An 18,306-nucleotide genomic window follows, 5' to 3' on the forward strand; every position below is an offset into this window, starting at 1 on the left:
ACCTGAATTTCACATATACGCTCATGGGGTCTGAACTGGTGGTGACCGACCAGGAGAGAGACCTTGGGCTTGTAGAGGACAGCACAATGAAAATGTCGACCCAGTGTGCGGCAGCTGTGAAAAAGGCAAATTCCATGCTAGGGATAATTAGGAAAGGTATTGAAAGTAAAACAGCCAATATCATAATGCCGTTGTATAAATCTATGGTGCGGCTGCATTTGGAATACTGTGTACAGTTCTGGTCGCCTCATCTCAAAAAGGATATTATGGAGTTGGAAAAGGTTCAGGAGAGGGCAACCAGAATGATCAAGGGGATGGAGCGCCTCCCTTACGAGGAAAGGTTGCAGCATTTGGGGCTTTTTAGTTTAGAGAAAAGGCGGGTCAGAGGAGACATGATAGAAGTGTATAAAATTATGCATGACTTTGAGAAAGTGGATAGAGAAACATTTTTCTCCCTCTCTCATAATACTAGAACTCTTGGACATTCAAAGAAGCTGAATCTTGGAAGATTCAGGACAGACAAGAGGAAATACTTCTTTACTCAGCGCATAGTTAAACTATGGAATTTGCTCCCACAAGATGCAGTAATGGCCACCAGCTTGGATGGCTTTAAAAGATGATTAGACAAATTCATGGAGGACAGGGATATCAATGGCTACTAGCCATGATGGCTGTGCTCTGCCACCCTAGTCAGAGGCAGTATGTTTCTGAAAACCAGTTGCCGGAAGCCTCAGGAGGGGAGAGTGTTCTTGCACTCAGGTCCTGCTTGCCGGCTTCCCCCAGGCACCTGGTTGGCCACTGTGAGAACAGGATGCTGGACTGGATGGGCCACTGGCGTGATCCAGCAAGCTCTTCTTATGTTCTTATGTTCTTACAGCACATAGTAAAAAGAAAGAGCTCTTTGGAAAACAGAGAACCAATACTCCTGTACTTGATATGTAAGAAAATGGAGTATCCATTTTATATCCAGGTTATGGTCTGAGTGCACATGAGGCCACCACTTTGTTGAAGCTAAGGAGGTACCAGTCTGGTCAGTAACTGGATGGGTGATTGCCTGGGAACAACATGTACACAACCCTGGGTTCTATAATGGAAGAAAGGTGGCATATAAATGGAAGGAAATGAATAAATAAATGAAATATCTACATAGTGAATTCTCACATACATGCAACATCCTGCCAAGTGTTCCCATTGGCAAACACAACTAATAAAATAGCCAGAAAATAAAGTCATAGCCAGAATTATAGCTGAACGACTTATCCTTTTACTTTGACAGCTCCCACCTTTGTTAAAACTCTCACCTTTATCCAGGTCTTGTCAAGATTTTTATCCTCTTTCAGCTAAGGAAGTGCAATGCAGTCTTCTTTCACCTTGAAAAATCCCAGCCTGGTCCCTTTTTTCCATCCAAAATTCTGCAGCTATTGTCATTGTCATATGTACCATTGTTCTCCTCCTCCTCACTGTGAATTCTTCTCAAGCTGTTCTGGCTGCCCTTTCCTCCTAAAACATATAATGTGTGCCTTGTCTTTTAGAGGCATTCACAGTCCCTTAGAGAGCATCTGTCAAGGTACCTTTTTTCCAAACAGGAATACTAACTTTTACCTGTCATGTTAGGTCTGTAGAAATGTACCCTGATATTTCCCCTCCTCCCGTGCCAACTCTTAGAGTTAGTTCCTGCTTTATGAACTGGCCCAGATTCATGTGAGCAACTGTCCATGTGTTATGGGATCAGAGAACGTAGCTTTTGCATGAGGAAATTCTTGTGCATCGAATATCCACTGTGTCTCCTGTAAGTACTCCGATCTTACATCTCACTCATATAAATCAACTACTGTAACAACCAATTATCTGTATCAATCAGAACTGATTTGCAACACATAAATAATATTTTTAAAACTCCCATAACATTGTTGACTTTCCAACGATTCCCATTTTAAATCCAGATGTAATGTGAAGTTGTGCTTACTGCTCTAGCCTTCCCTCCGTCTGTCTCCTCTTATAAATGATGTAGTGTAGTGGTTAGAGTGCTGGACTATGACCTGGGAGACCAGGGTTTGAATCCCCACATAACCATGAAACTCATTGCGTGACCTTGGGCCAGTCACATCCTCCCAGCCTCAGAGGAAGGCAATGGTAAACCACCTCTGAATACCACTTACCATGAAAACCCTATTCATAGGGTCGCCATAAATCAGAATCAACTTGATGGCAGTTCATTTCATTCATTTCACAATGCATATGCACACTGAATATTATTAGGTTGGGAATGATGTGTGCAGTGCACTTCTCCCACAGCAGTTTTTCTGGATGCACTTTAAAATAGAAAACTTTATATTGGCTATTTCCCAGGAACTAACATTTTCAAGCATATTTAATAATGTTATTTAATAATATTTAAGCTCATGGCAATTCCCTTGAAACAAATTTGGCACTATAGGAAGACGATGGAATGCCACATCACATTGCTATGAGGGATAGAGTAGAAATTTGATTCAGCATTTAATGATGAAACTCTCTAATTCACACTTTCTCAAACACTATGCAAACTGAAACACAGACATCCTTCAAAATTTGCCCTTCTCTGAATTTTGCAGTGCAGTGCTCCAGCCAAGTAATATGTTCAAAAATACATATACTAGGGTAAAGTGTACAAAAATGCATTATATTGCAGAAAATTGTTTTGCAAGAATCTGTATATTAGACAAAATTGTAGACAAGCACGGGCATGTTAGCAGAAATTTGCACTAAAATGCTGATGAATTTTCAGGAGGACTTTTAAAACAAAAATCACAAACTGATGTGGAAATACAGAGAACTAAACCTAAGACTGGGAAAATGAGAAACTGAGAGAAGCGGAAATTAACAGATTTGCCCATCCTTAGTTGGCAACCAAAATAATCATGTAAATGCACCAGCAGAGCATGGGTATTAGATTTAGGGAAACTACGTTGAGCAGTTTGCCAGTGGAAAACCAAGGATGGAGGTGGAAGATGGCAGCAAGGATAGGAACTGCCTCCATCAAATAAATAGGCTGTGATCTTTTTGAGAAAGACAACAGAAGAGAATAGGCAGAACTCATCATGATTCATTGACCCTTAACTTTGGTTAGATTGTGCTCTGTGTTTGCATATATAAACATCAGAACTCTTTTTCTTTAACTAAAAAAACCTGTCTATAGAAGTGTAACATTGTTCCATACCACAGATCAGTCCAATTGAAACTTTTCCATATACAAATTTGCAAGTAGCATTCTCTTGCTGAATAACACCACACAATACTAATCATATTTTGTCTTTCTGTGAACAATTAGCAAATAAATCTGTGCATCAAAGATATTTGTACATTATACAGCCAGAAGAGTGACTGTATACTATAGCCAGCACAGATTTTTCACATTCCTCAATGTTACATTGAAAATACCCCCATGCCATTCTGATGCTTCCCATAAGCTCACTTCAAAACAAAACCTTACAAAACTTATAGTCCTTGTTTAACAAACCTCTAAATTTTCATGGTGATACACAAAACAGTCAGAGAGAATTGAGAGTTCAAAGTGTAAAAAGACAGAAAGAAAAGTCAGACCCCTGTTGGACTTTTTTCTGTTGGTGGTCTCATAATTTGTTGAAATTAATTAAAAATCAGCCATGTTCACAGAGTACCTGTAAGCCTACTACTGACCTTGACCCATACTGTGACCTTCATCATCTGCAGTTTAAAAGTTAAAAAAAATGCCTGGCTGATTTTTAATTAATTTAAGAAATTTAGCATTGAAGTTAACGATACACCCAGGCATGCTCATTAAGAACCAACTGTCAGTGCTCTAAAAGCCAGACTCACAGCTGCTTGGCTTGGCTAATCAGGGGGCCACACCAGACCATTATTTCACGTTAGATAGTCATGGTTTCCCCCAAAGAATCCTGGGAAGTGTAGTTTATGAAGGGTGCTGAGAGGAGACTCCTATTCCCTTGACAGAACTCCAGTGGCCAGAGTGGTTTAACAGTCAGCTGCTCTGATTGAAGCTCTGTGAGGGGAATAGGGCATCTCCTAGCAACTCTCAGAGCATAACCTCCAGTTTGAAACACAAAAGGCTGTCTTCACCATAATATGACATTGACCAATAAAAAGGCTTTGAAATTAATAAAAATAAATTTAACACAGGTTTGTAGGATGAATAATGAGAGAAATATAATTTTCTAGGTTAAATTCTCTGTAGCAACAGTAGTAACACAGAAAAGAAGCAAAGTAAGAACACCAACAAACATACAAAAGTGTAATTCTCCATCTTTGGAGATGGCAGGTGTTGCCACTACTCACCATATGCTCAGAGGCACATGCTACCAAAGTCTTCCAAGCTACACAGGAAGTGGATTGGACTGTGAAAGACCAACCCAAATTGTGTTTGCATTTTGACAAATTTGTAGGGCAGTACAATATCTCAGAGAGGGGTCAGGTCTCCTGCTCCCCTAGTGCATTCACTATAGCTGCCCAATTTCCCTGCTTTTTAAAGTTTGATAGAAATATCTGTTGGCTATAGGTACATTCTTAAACCACAATGTTTTTTGCCTATTAGTGAATATTTATTTTATTTATGCATTTATATGTGCTCCTTTAATACTTTCAAAGTAGTTTCCAATTTAGAAAAAAAGAGTAACAATAAAACAACCAATGTACATCTTTTTTTTTTAAAGGCACAAAATATTACAGCAACTACTAGCATTTTTGCAGTAGCCACAAATTTTCAGATTTTTGCCGTCATATTACATTGTATGAATCAATTACCTACTGCATGTATATATGTAATGAGAGTGTCACAATAGTCATCCTGTGGGGAAAGGGAGGAAAATACAAATAATAATATTGAGGGTGTAAGAGAATTGCCTCCCTCCTCCCCATTTTTGTTCTATACAAGTGAAGTATCAACCCTGGCATTTCAGAAACTGCCTGCATTGTTATATGTCTCTTGCCATGACCAAATGCCAGAAACTGTATTGTCCAGCTTACTGCTCCCTGGAGAGAGAGCTTTGCACTCTCTGCCATAACAGGCACCAAATCTTGTGTTTTTTATGTGACATGACATCTATAGTTTGTCAAGACAAAACTTTTTAGAATAGCCTTTATGCCGGTGCTTTGCTTACAGAGCTACAAGAAGATTAATTTTGTGCTTTTCTTCAAAGCAATCTGAATCTTATTGATACTTACAGCTCTTGTTAAAGCAAGCTGATTTACCCTTCCAACTTGCCCTTTAGCTAACAAATGGTTACCACTGAAATGCTGCAAAAGGAGGCAACTGACGCTATTTCTAGTTGTGACACTTCCATTTGTGGCGTTGGACTAGCCTAGATGTCAGACTACAAAATTTATATGAGGGGAAGAGATTTGATTTTTGGAACAGAAAAAATCTGCACTTCTCAAGGTCTGTTTCTTGTTCCAGAATTGGAGGTTGTTGCCTTTGGCTTGCTAGTGTAATGTAACAACCTCTCTGTAGATATAGTTCCATGATATTTTGGCCATTGAGCCTTCCTGGACTTCTTAGATCATTCACAGGTTGCTCCATTTCTCTATATGGAATTGTGAATTACATCTGCCAGAGGTAATAAAACTTATATATCTTGAAATAAACAGCAAGGGATTGACATCTCTTTCTTGCTTCTGAGTCAATCTCTTTACAGGGCAATCCTATGCATGTCTGCATGCATGTTTAGTTCAATGGTGCCTACTTCCAGGTAAATGTGTCTATTGAAGCCTTAAATTGCTATAGCCTCAGAACAGCCTGGGATCATGTATATAACCCCAAGGTTTAATCAAGTTCAGGGTCTCCTATCGCTTGTCAGAGCTTGGAAAAGTTACTTTTTTGAACTACAACTCCCATCAGCCCCAGCCAGCATGGCCACTGGATTGGGCTGGTGGGAGTTGTAGTTCAAAAAAGTAACTTTTCCAAGCTCTGGGTAAAATGTTGTGTAATCAATCTATTACTCATATTTAATTTACATGAACTTAAAATATTTTTGGAAATGCTTTTATTATACGGATACTTTCATGCAAGTGAGGCAGCAGACATAGTAAGTGTAGGGCCATCATGAGATGATTTATGATCAAGTTAATAGATGCATCATGGCATCTGTATTCCTTCAACACATGGCAGGATTATAAATATATTGGTCTAAGACACTGGAAATCAATGCAGCTTCTTGGCTACACATCTGTAGTGCAAAAGAATTATGTACTGAAGAGTCTGAGTTCCAGGCTCCTAAACGGTTTTTTGAAGTAATAAGCCATAATGATAGTAAAAAATAGGCACGTAGACAGCAGTTGGCGGTGACAGTGGGGAATGGAATTCCACTAGAAATGTATCTGGGAAAATGACAAGAATACTTCAGGAGCTTCTTGAAAGTTTCTAAAGATGAAACTTTTCTATTGCTGTTCTGGTAGGCTAGTGTCCTGTTAGGGATATTATCAAAGGAAAACAAGCTGTATTCTCAGTCACAAATGCTAACCAATTTAAATGGTTAGACTTTTTTTTTTATTAAAGGTAGCTAAATCAGATTGAAGCTGAAGAATATTGTGCATTAACAGAGACTGGCTCATTTATTAAGCTGGGGAATAGATGGGTATTGCAAACATGATGCAGTTATCTGCATTTAGAAGGAAGAGCCTTTTGTCAAATTGATTGGTGACACAAGCTGCTCAGTGGTGTAGTGCCAAAAAAAACCCACAAACCCTTGTTTTAATACTAAGCAAAAGGGCTTTTTTTCTCCTATTCATGGAATGCATAAAACCTGTCATGAGTTTAACAAAGTTAAAAATAAATTGTAAGCTTTCATTTTCCTGGGCTAGGTTTTTAGCTAATGGGGTGATGGGCAGGGGCTGTGTGCTCATCCAAATAGATTCTTAAAAGGGACACTGCAATTTGTTAATACAGGACTGGGAAACCTGTGTCCCAAGAGCAGCCCTCAGTATAATTTCATGCAGGTGGCAAGGAGGAAAAATAGTGGAAAGTGTGGGGCAGAGAGAAAGAAAGGCATATATGCCAACCATTTTTGGCTTGGGCCCAACCCACCACTGACTCCAACCACCATCCACTGCAGCATGTGGCTCTTGTCAGATTACCACAGATGCAGCCCTTGCCAGAGAAAAGGTTGCCCACTGCTGATTTAATATATGTTTAAATAACAGAGGTGATACTGGGGTGACTGTTAAAAATGTACCTCTTTTTTTCTTTTACAAAAATAAATGCTCTAAGTACTACAGAAATATTCTAGTGGACATTAGGCTACATTTATATATAATATAACTATCTAGTTGTGTAGAATTACATACTACAGCAGCCATTTCCAAAATCCGCAATATGGCAACGAAACAATAAAGCTAAAGTCTCTTCCACAGCATGGACGTAATTATCTGGGACCTAGGACAGAATCTTTCCCTTTGTTGGTCCCACCTCTACTCAGTTCCATTCCTCCCAATATTCTTTTCACCTCATAGGAAATTTTTTCATCAGTTTATCTGCAACAAGAGTGATGCTGAAACAACCAAAGGTTCTTCAGCATAAAACCAAGCCAGGCCCAGATTCTGTTCATCTGTCATATTGCTTGTATAGTGGCCCCTACATGTGCCATATTGACTACAGAATCCTATTATCACACTATTTTGCTTAGTTTCTTTAATAGGTGCCTGGGTACCAATGCTTATATGATGGGCTCCTCTAAACTACCTGTTTATTCAACATTCATCCAGATTTGCCTGAAATAAAACATCTGCATTGGTAAGACTATGTCTGGTCTTTATTGAGTATTCAGATTTGTTATATAACAATGAGCATTCATCCTGATTCGCTTATGAGGAGTTTACCCATCTTCCTGTTAAGTCATTTGTTCACACACTTTTCAGTGCATTTCTCCCTGACTTTCCAAACTGCGAAAAGTCTTTTTAAAAAACACATATTTGTTGTGCTAGGGTAACAGACCACTTTAATTCGGTTTAATTGCATAAACCAAAATTTCCAGTATGCACTTGAATTCCTCCTGCAAAATACTGATAGAATGTTTACACGTATGCTTTCTGGATCTCATTCCTGCTAAATGCTTATTAAAGTTCTTTATTTTATTTTATTTTTTAAAAGCTCCAGTTAGCTCCACAACTTTCCTGAATAAGCCATGGTCCAATTGCATCTGCAGTGAATAAAATAATATTTGATTAAATAATATTCATTTCTGGGGATGCATTTATGCTGCTAGCTTCCTTGATTGCCATGGTAGCTTCCTCTCTTCAGGTGCATTCATACTCCCTCTGCTCCCACGGCAATTACTCTCAATTAGTTTGGAATTCTATGCTTTTTTGTGCTGGCATAATGGACAAAGGCAGCAGGGGGAGAAGCAAGGGAGGTCAAATGGAGAGACCAATGTGAATAACCCATGGCAATCATTTATGATTAGTAGTAGTAGTAGTAGTAACAACCACAACAACCACAACCACAATAATAATAATAATAATTGTTGTTGTTGTTGTTGTTGTTATTATTTATATCCCACCCTTCCTCCCAGTAGAGGCCCAGGGCAGCAACCATGAAATTATCTCTTATATCCCTCTCTACACATTTTTGTATCTTGTTCAAGCTTTATCAGGAACATCTGCCCTTCTTCAAATGGTACAACTTTCAATGCCAACACCAATTTCCAGATGTAGGTCAGTTGTTTTTCAGCTCTGTAGATGAGACCTTCAGCTGAATTTTTTAAAAAATGTACTCAAGCTGCTCCCACCGGATTTTACAGTAAAAAGGGGGCAGGGTTTGACTAGCATTATGTGCCCCTATTTTCAGAAGAGAGAGGTAGAGATGCACTGGAACCAGCAAAACAGTGAGTGTGTTTCTACCCTTAGTTTCACAAACCATCACAACGACAAAACAAGCAAGCCAGCAAAACACGGGGAAGTGAACAGTATACAAGAAGAAAACTAAGTATACAAGAACAAAATGTCTATAAGGAATGTACTTGTGTTTGGTTGTAAGTCGCCCAGAGTGGCAGATTAACCTCTGCCAGATGGGCATCTAACAAATCTTATAAATAAATAAATAAATAAATAAAACAAAACATGATAAAGATCATTAACTAGCATTATCCACTGGAATTACTATTCCAATATCAATTTTGTTTTATTGGGTTTACAGCTTGAGTTACAAATCTGACAGCTTAAGTGATGCTGTTGAACTACCATGCTGTTCGACACAGGTAGCTCTCATCCATATCCACTTAACTTGTGCAGGAGAATTTCTTTGTGCCTTATGTCCTGAAGCTAAAATATTCTGAAAACTCTGAGAAAGTGAAAATTGAGACTTGTGGACTCAGCTGTGTCACAGTATCAGGATCCCAAACCACCAGAAATGAATCAACCCCTTTACATTAATATAAATGTCTATCATTCATTAGCAAAGTACAGTATTTAAAGCCTCACACAACCACATCTAGTTCCTATAAAGCAGGGATGGAGAGTATGTGACCCTTTAGATGTCGTTGGACTAATACTCCCATCCTTCCTGACCGTTGGCCATGCTGGCCTGGGCTGATGGGTGTTGAGGTTAAACAACAGCCAGAAGGCCACAAGTTAGTCCCCTCTACTATACAGCCTACTTTTCTACAATGACTTGTTCTCTTCCATTGAGTTACAGCATCTGAAAGATACACCTTTTTTTCAATTACTCCCTTTCCCCATACACCAAAATCCAGTCATAGCGGTGGACAGATTAATTTGTTACTGCACTTATGTCGCTGTAAGCAGAAAATAGAAATAGTTATTTAGTTCTGATGTTTGTTGGTGAAAGGGGATATCCTCTCAAGCAATATTTACTTATCACACACTGCTACTTGTTCAAGAAGAAACCATAAAGCAATTGTGCTTGGAAAGCTAGGCTGTTAGTTAGTCAGCCATATACCAGAAACAGATAACACAATCGAATAGCGTGTCTCCTTTTTGTAATTGAAGCCCACAGAGGAGCCACTGCCCAGTGATGGATGGTAAGACTGTGTGTATTCTATGGGTCAACCTACATGTCCCATTAAATGTGTCATTGTATCTAACTTTTAAAAATGCAAATTGCATCAGCAGGGGACTGATCATGAAATGAATTGAAGCAAGTGTGATGGGGCATATTGTGTTCAGAAGCCTGGAATTCTTAAAAACTAGAATCTGGATTCAGACTATGTTTAGTAATATAGATGCACTTAGTTCAGGCCATTCTGAAATCCTGGTCTAGACTGAGAAATGGATCTGCCATAAACTTTACAGGAGGATTTAACCCTTTTCTCCTTTGCTGCAGCCCTGAGGGAAAACCCTCTTCTGAAGCTAGTATTTTCTGGGGTTAGGGAGGAATCCCCATTGGCACCTGCTCTGATCAAAGCAAATTGCAATCTGGAAGGAAGTAGTTTTTGTCGCTGAAATGACTGTTGCTTGGAAAGGTCTGATATAGAAATGTTGGAGTCCAGATCCTGGGCCAAGACACTGTGAAAGAAGAAAGCAATTAAATCTGTTGGACTTTGATGTTCTCTATCAGACTCCTCATATGGATTCTGCAAATGTTTGATCTCTGTGAGCCAATAAGTAATACCAAACATTTTAGCTATCTTATTTATTTATGTATTTATTATTTAATTTATATCCCGCCCTTCCTCCCAGCAGGAGCTTAGAACATAAACACCTCTACTGCCATCGTCCATAGGCTGCTTGATACATTTCTTTTTCCTAAAAAAAATTCAGTCTTATACTGTATTATCACAGCCATAAAATGTGAACTACCATGTAGCAGACAGCCACCTTGCCTTAATTTTGTGAAGGCAATTGTACTGGTTTCTTTCATTAAATTCTCTCCTCTAAGAAGATTCATTCATTTGAGTTCAGACAGTTGTAGTTACTAAGGGAGAACTAACCATTATCTATTGTTCTTCTGAGACTGGAATTTCAAGTAGAAGACCAGTGCAGGGTGAGGGGCTTCTTAACCTCTTCTCCTTGCACCATTTCTCCACGGAAAATAACCCCCATGTTTCTTTTATTCCCATGGGAAAAGTGGATAGATATATTTTAATCAGTGGGGATATAGTACCTTGGGGAGTCTGTGATTTTCCGCAGAAATATCATAGGAGGGGAAAGTGTTATGAAGCCCCTCTACCCATACATCAGGGGTAGCAAGCATTGTGCCCTCCAGATGTTGGATTACACCTTCCATCAGCCCCAGCCAGCATGGCCAATTGTCTGGATGATGGGTGTTGCTACCTTGCCATATGCTGTCACTGAATCCTTCCATTTTAAATTGCAGCCTCAACAGATGGGAGCTGTGGATTGTGGACAGATTGTGGACAGCGGACGGAAACGGCTGGAACTAGGAGGCTGGGAGACGGAGAAATTGACGCCGGGGACGAGGCCTTACCTTTCTGCTGTGGGTTCTGCCGCGCTGTGCCACGTTCCTGCTTCGGCCTGCGTCTTGCTGCTTGTCGCTGTGGCGGCTGTGTTTTCTGCCTGTTTCTGCCGCGACGTGCGTGGGTCCTGCCTTGTTTGGGGGTCCTGCCTGTTGTCGCGTGCTAGCGTCATCTCTTGTCGTCTCTGTCGCTGCCGTGCTGGGTCCTCGCTGTGCTTCCGCGTTGTCGTCTCTGCAGGCTCTCCTTCTTCCTGCTGCGGCTGGATTAGTCGGGACGCGTTGCAGACTTTTTCTTCTGCTGCGGCTGGATTGTTGGGGGTGCGGCTGGTCGTTGGACGGCCTGCCTCCCTTTCCGCGGCCGTGGCTGTGTCCATTGCGGCCGTCCTCGTTCTATGCCTGGCCTGCTGTTGTGGTTTGAGGCCCGTGGCCGCCGCGGCTTGCACCTCGCCGCTATCGGCGGCGTATGTTCTATATTGGGGCTTATGCCCTTCGCCACCATTATCATCTGTCTGGTGGCATTTGGTGAGAAGAAAGAAGATTCCATCTACATACACAGTGCTGGACTATGTTTGGCTTATAGGTTTGAATTGAATGGTGTGATTGTATTTTTAAGTGTGCGTTGTGTGTGAGGTGTGAGGTGCATGTTGTGTGTTGTATGTTTGTCTTTGTATATATGTTGTTCTGTGTATTTTTATCTGCAGTCTTAAAAGAGTGGCTGGCAGTCTCCGGGGTGGAAGGGGTGGGTTTTTATTTTTATTATTGTTTAGGATAGGCCTGTCCTTTAGGCAGTAAGGATAGGGGCATGTGCAAACCAAGGGGGGATGGAACAGAAAAGGATGGGGGCCAAGTTATACCAAGATTGGGTGGCAGGCGCTGGAATGATGCTAGGGGCAGACCATGTCAATTTAGAGGAACAGGGGATAGATGCGTAATACCCATCCCATGTTCCAGGTCTGCCCAAAACCAGAAGTTAACTGGGGGACGCAGGATTCCTACCGACCTTCGACTGCTGCTGTGTAATGCCAGGTCTGTGACACAAAAAACATCTGTCATCCTTGATATGATATTGGATGAGTGCGCAGACCTGGTGTGTATTACGGAGACCTGGCTGGACGAGGCCTCAGCTCCCATCCTTGAGGCCATGTGTCCACCAGGTTTCCATTATGCGCAGCAACCGAGGGTAGGAAGGTGGGGAGGGGGAGTGGCAGTCATCTATCGGGAGTCTTTGATTTTCACCAGGCCTCCGCTCCCAAGGACCAAGTTTGTTGATTGCATGTACTGGAGGTTGGGCCCGAAGGGCAGTTTGGGGATCCTGCTTGTGTACCGCCCGCCCCGCTGCACGGCAGACTCCCTGACCGAAGTGCTGGAGGTGGTCTCGGATGTATGAACGTTGCACCCAGAACTGTTAGTATTGGGGGACTTTAACGTGCATGCTGAGACCACTCTCATTGGAGCCCCTCGGGATTTCCTGGAAACCATGGCTTCCTGGGAACTGCACCTTAGTAACACTGAGCCCACCCATGTAGCCGGTCATGCTCTCGACCTTGTATTTGTCCTGGGAGAGGTAGGGAGTGTTCTGAAGTTGGGGGCTATTTCTTTCACCCCCGTGTCATGGTCAGATCACTATCTGGTGAATTTTGACTTCTCGATGCCACACACGCAGGGGTAAAGGACCTATTAGAATGGTCCACCCCAGGCGCCTGATGGATCCGGATGGATTCCTGACTGCGCTAGGGGAATTGGAACCTGCTGAAGGCCGCCCAGTCGAAACCCTGGTGATGGAGTGGAATGAGGGAATCACCAGGGCATTAGACCGGGTGGCTCCGAAATGTCCTCTCCCCCTGAACAGAACTCAGACAGCACCGTGGTATACACCCCGGTTGCGAAGTCTGAGACAGGAGGTGAGACGACTAGAACACCGGTGGCGGAAATTCCGTTCTGAAGATGTTCGGACACAGGTTAGAGCGGCAATAGCTGCCTACCAGGTGGCAATAAAGGCAACAAAGAAGGATTTCTTTGCTGCCTCTATTGCATCCGCAGAGTGCTGTCCCAGGAAGCTGTTCCAAGTGGTCCGAAGCCTGGTCGGTCCAGTTGCTCAGGAACCCTTGGAGCACTCTAAGGCTTCCTGTGACAAATTAGCAAGGCAGTTTGCTGATAAAATCGAACACCTGAAGGACTCAATTCCGTACGCTGTGGATGCAGTAGAGGATCCAGAGTTGACTAGTTGCAATCCGGTTCAGTGGGATCGGTTCCGGCCTCTCCCTTCTGAGGATGTGGACAAGGTACTTTCAACGGTGAAGCCTACCACCTGAGTGATCCTTGCCCATCATGGTTCCTTATGAATTGTAAGGAGAAATTGGGCGAAGGGATCAGGGCGGTGGTAAATGCATCCTTGAAAGAGGGTATACTGCCACCTGCCCTCAAGGAGGCAATTATAAAACCTATTTTAAAAAAGTCCTCCTTGGATCCCCAAGTCTTGAACAACTTTCGCCCCATTTCGAATTTGCCATTTTTGGGCAAGATCATTGAGCGAGTGGTGGCTAGCCAGTTGTCAGCACACTTGGATGAAATGGATTATTTGGATCCATACCAATCGGGTTTCAGGACTGGACATAGTACTGAAACAGCCTTGGTCGCTCTGGTGGATGATAGGAGCAGGGCATTAGACAGGAGGGAATCCACCTTTCTTGTCCTCCTGGATCTCTCAGCGGCTTTTGATACCGTCGACCACGATATCTTGTTAGATCACCTGGAAGGATTGGGAATAGGAGGCACTGTTTTACAGTGGTTCCGTTCCTTTCTCTCTGACAGGCATCAACAGGTAGCATTGGGGGATGAGGTTTCAGACCCTTGGCCCCTCACTTGTGGAGTGCCACAGGGTTCTATCCTCTCTCCCATGCTATTTAACATCTACATAAAACCGCTGGGAGCTATCATCAGGAGTTTTGGGCTGCGGTGTCACCAATATGCTGATGACACGCAGCTCTATCTCTCTTTTAAATCCTCACCGGAGTCGGCTGTGGAGACTTTGTCCAAGTGCCTGGAATCCGTGAGTAGGTGGATGGGAAGGAACAGGCTGAAGCTCAATCCTGATAAGACCGAGGTGCTACTTGTTGGTGACAGGGGAAGGTTGAGTGCTGTTGACCTGAAGCTTAATGGGGTGAGTCTACCCTGAGGGATCAGGTCCATAGCCTCGGGGTTGTTCTTGATTCCAGGCTGTCCATGGAGGCTCAGATTTCGGCAGTGAGCCGGGCAGCTTGGTATCAACTGCACCTCATACGGAGGCTGCAACCCTACCTCCCTGTCCATCAGCTCCCACTGGTAGTACATGCCCTGGTCACCTCTCGATTAGACTACTGCAATGCGCTCTACATGGGGTTACCCTTGAAAATGGTCCGGAAATTACAACTGGTGCAGAATGCGGTGGCTCGTTTGCTTACAAACAGCCACCGCCGTGATCACATCACGCCAGTGTTATTTCATCTACATTGGCTTCCAGTTGTTTTCCGGGCCCAATTCAAGGTGTTGGTGTTAACCTTTAAATCCCTATACGGTCTCGGCCCAGTTTACTTGAAGGAGCACCTCCAGTACCACCAATTAAGCCGCCCGACTAGATCAGCCACGCAGGGCCTTCTCTCAGTCCCACCAACAAAAACAGCTAGGTTGGTGGGGACTAGAGAGAGGGCATTTTCAGTGGCGGCCCCCACTCTCTGGAACTCCCTCCCATTCGATCTTCGCCATGCCCCTTCCCTGGATACATTTCGCCGAGCCTTGAAAACTTGGCTCTTTGGACAGGCCTTTGGGATCTCCGGGGTGGGCTAATTTTTCTGTGATTGTTTTATAATTGTTATTGATTGCCCTACATGGTTTTATACTGCTACATTAGTGTTGACTGCATTGTATTTTATTTTGTATTACATTGTATTTTACTGCATTTTAATGTGTACGTCGCCTAGAGTGGCTTCGGCCAGATAGCCAACACAAAAATTAAATTTGTATTATTATTATTATTATTATTATTATTATTAAAATCACAACCCCCCCCAAAACATTTCGGAATGATATGCAGTATGTAATTCCACCCTAATCAGCTTCATCCTGAATGTTCAAAGTAGAAGGCAACAGCGCTTAACAGAACAATACTATAAAATTTATGAAATAAAATACACAACGAGATACCAGTTAGCACTCGAACTCAGGAACATTCAATGAAGTTAAATGTTGGAAGATTCAGGACAGACAAAAAGAAGTACTTCTTCACACAGCTCACAGTTAAACTATGGAATTTGTTCCCACGAGAGGCAGTGATGGCTGCCAACTTGGATGGTTTAAAAGACCTTTAGACAAATTCATGGAGGATAAGGCTGTCAATGGCTACTAAACATAATAGCTAGTAGTGTTGGAGTCCAACAGTTCATACTGTTGGAGGCACTATGCTTATGAATACCAGTTGCTGGAAGCTGTAGGAGAGGAGAGTGCTGTTGCACTGAGGTCCTGATTGTGGACCTGATTGTGGGCTTTGCACAGGCATCTAATTGACCACTGTAAGAACAGGCTGCTGGTCTAGATGGGGCATCAGCTTGATCCAGCAGGCTTTTCTTATGATCAGTTGCTAAAATGATTTAGCCTGGAATCCTATACATACTTATCTGGGACTAAGCCCCATTTAATTAATTCATTTAATTAATCTATTTATTTATTTTATATCCTGCCCTTCCGCCCAGAAGGAGCCCAGGGCAGCAAACAGAACACAAAAAGCACTCTAAAGCATCTTAAAAACAAAACAAAAAAGACTTTCATAGAATCATTGAATCTTTGAGTTGGAAGGTGCCTACAAGGCCATTGAGTTCAACCCTGTGCTCAATGCAAGAATCCAAATTAAAGCATACCGGACTGGTGATTTTGGATACTCTGTTTGGGCTCACGGCTAAGATGGCGACTTAGGAGGACGTTAATTCGAACTCTCTCCAGATAACTGAACTAAACTCCTTATTAATGCCTAAAACTGCCTAATTACTTCAAGGTCTACACAGTATTATTATCTGCTTCGGATGTTTGCTTTTAACTGCTGATTACTCCCTGTTCTCTGGCTACTCCCTGCACTATGCACGCTCTATAATCAACCGAGAAACAACAGACCCTGTGCTTGGAGCTTATTTCCTAACTGTAAGTAAGCAAAAACATGAAGCTTATCTATGAGACTATTTAAATTTAATTTATCCATTCTACAGTGATCAAGCCAACAAAATAATATACTAATTCAAACTAAACTGTGATGGTTCTCACTAGAAATGCCTGCAAAACGCTGGGTATCTCCCCCACACCGGAAGCTTTATCAACTAATTTTCGAAAAACTTCTCACAATCACAAGCAGATGGAGATTACACAGTATTATAAAGTAAAAAGCAGCAAAGTGGGAAAGAAAGAAAGTGATGAAATATTAACATCAAACTTACATGCTTCCCCCAGAGGTAGGACGAATGGGAACATCCTTGATATTTCTTTAAGCAACACAGAAATATTAGCCTCCAAGTGGGAGGACTCATCCTGTCCTAACTTAGCCGAAGAGCTAAAATGGGCTGAGCAAAATGACTCCTTTATCCCTTTCTCGGACCCATATCTGACAGACTTTCCAATCAACTTATCTACATCCAGCTCTATGCCCCCACTTGAATCATCTTACAGTGAGGTAACACCTGAACGACAATCTATTAAAAGCATAGGAACTTTAACACCATCTTTGCCATCTTCGTCAAAAACAAACTCAAATTCACATACAGATTACAACTTTCATGACCTTATCAAACTTAACGATGTTTCACATAATGAGCAAAGAGAACCTGATATTCCTGAACTGCCTAAATTTCAAGAAGGACCTAAATCTCACACAACACATAACAATGAGACGAACACAACAATGACCAAATGGATCATCAATTACCTCTGCTTTCAATGGAGATTATTAAGATACCCCCTCGCTCCTCTAAGGACAATGTTACAAACTATGCAGGACTGTTATTAATGAAAATGTGTATAGAAGCTAATTTAATATTGCTGAATGGTCGAACCAAGGGAGATACTCCAGGGGAACTTACTTATTATTCATTCAATGGTTCATCCCAAATTGATTTTGTTTTTGTCTCAATAGATTACTACTCCTTGATAAACAAATTCTACATCGAAAACCGTCAAGAAAGTGATCATCTACCAACCATTACTAAATTTAACCCTAATGTAACGGACTTCCACTTCTCTAATAGAACATTTGCTAGTAATGAGATAGAAATCTGTACAACGAGGGTTAAATGGCTACCAAGGTTGTGTGATGAGATATCTAACCTATTAACTTCCCTGACCATTAATAAAATTAAAGATGAACTATTAGAACCCAATTCTACAACTGATACACTTCGTATTTTCCAACTACTTATGACAAAATTACAAACGACTATCGTAAACACATCACGCCCTTATCCCATTAACCATCGCTTAAGATCTAAGATATGGTTTGACAGTGAATGCGTAACAGTCAACCGTCAAATGAGAGATACTTACCGGAAAGCTAGTGCCACAGGGACTCGTGAAGATTTACATGCATACTGTAACATAAAGAAAAAATATAAATTATTAATTAAGAATAAAAAACAGCAAGACATAAATAATGCTTGGAAAAAACTATTTGAAGCTGCTAATCAAAATAACACCAGTATTTTTTGGCGTTTAGTTACATCTTATTGGCCAAAATCTCAAAATCGCAATTCCATAAATATACCAGCATCTGTCTGGGAATCATATTTCTACAATTTATACTTGGACCAAATTGACCTAAATCCATCACTTTATCCAGCAAACGAGTCCTTACAGAAGTGGCCCCCAGTTTCCAAACAGGAAATAGTTTATTTGAT

General features: G+C 41.7%; 1 protein-coding gene across 3 annotated transcripts in view; it reads right to left on the reverse strand.

Annotated features, from left to right (window-relative positions):
• The window catches only part of NAV3 (neuron navigator 3), a 1,044,290-nt gene extending 1,027,387 nt beyond the window's left edge, over positions 1-16,903 (reverse strand). For 2 of the 3 annotated variants that reach the window (XM_061639678.1, XM_061639673.1), the window contains exon 1: positions 16,858-16,903. The gene's annotated coding sequence lies outside the window, so the exon portion shown is untranslated. Of the gene's footprint in view, positions 1-11,413; positions 11,476-16,857 lie in introns of those variants that run through there. The other variant, XM_061639674.1, reaches the window with a different exon arrangement.
• Between the last annotated feature and the right edge of the window lie 1,403 nt (positions 16,904-18,306).

This window comes from Rhineura floridana, chromosome 8, assembly GCF_030035675.1.
Source record: "Rhineura floridana isolate rRhiFlo1 chromosome 8, rRhiFlo1.hap2, whole genome shotgun sequence".
Classification (NCBI taxonomy): Eukaryota; Metazoa; Chordata; class Lepidosauria; order Squamata; family Rhineuridae; genus Rhineura; species Rhineura floridana.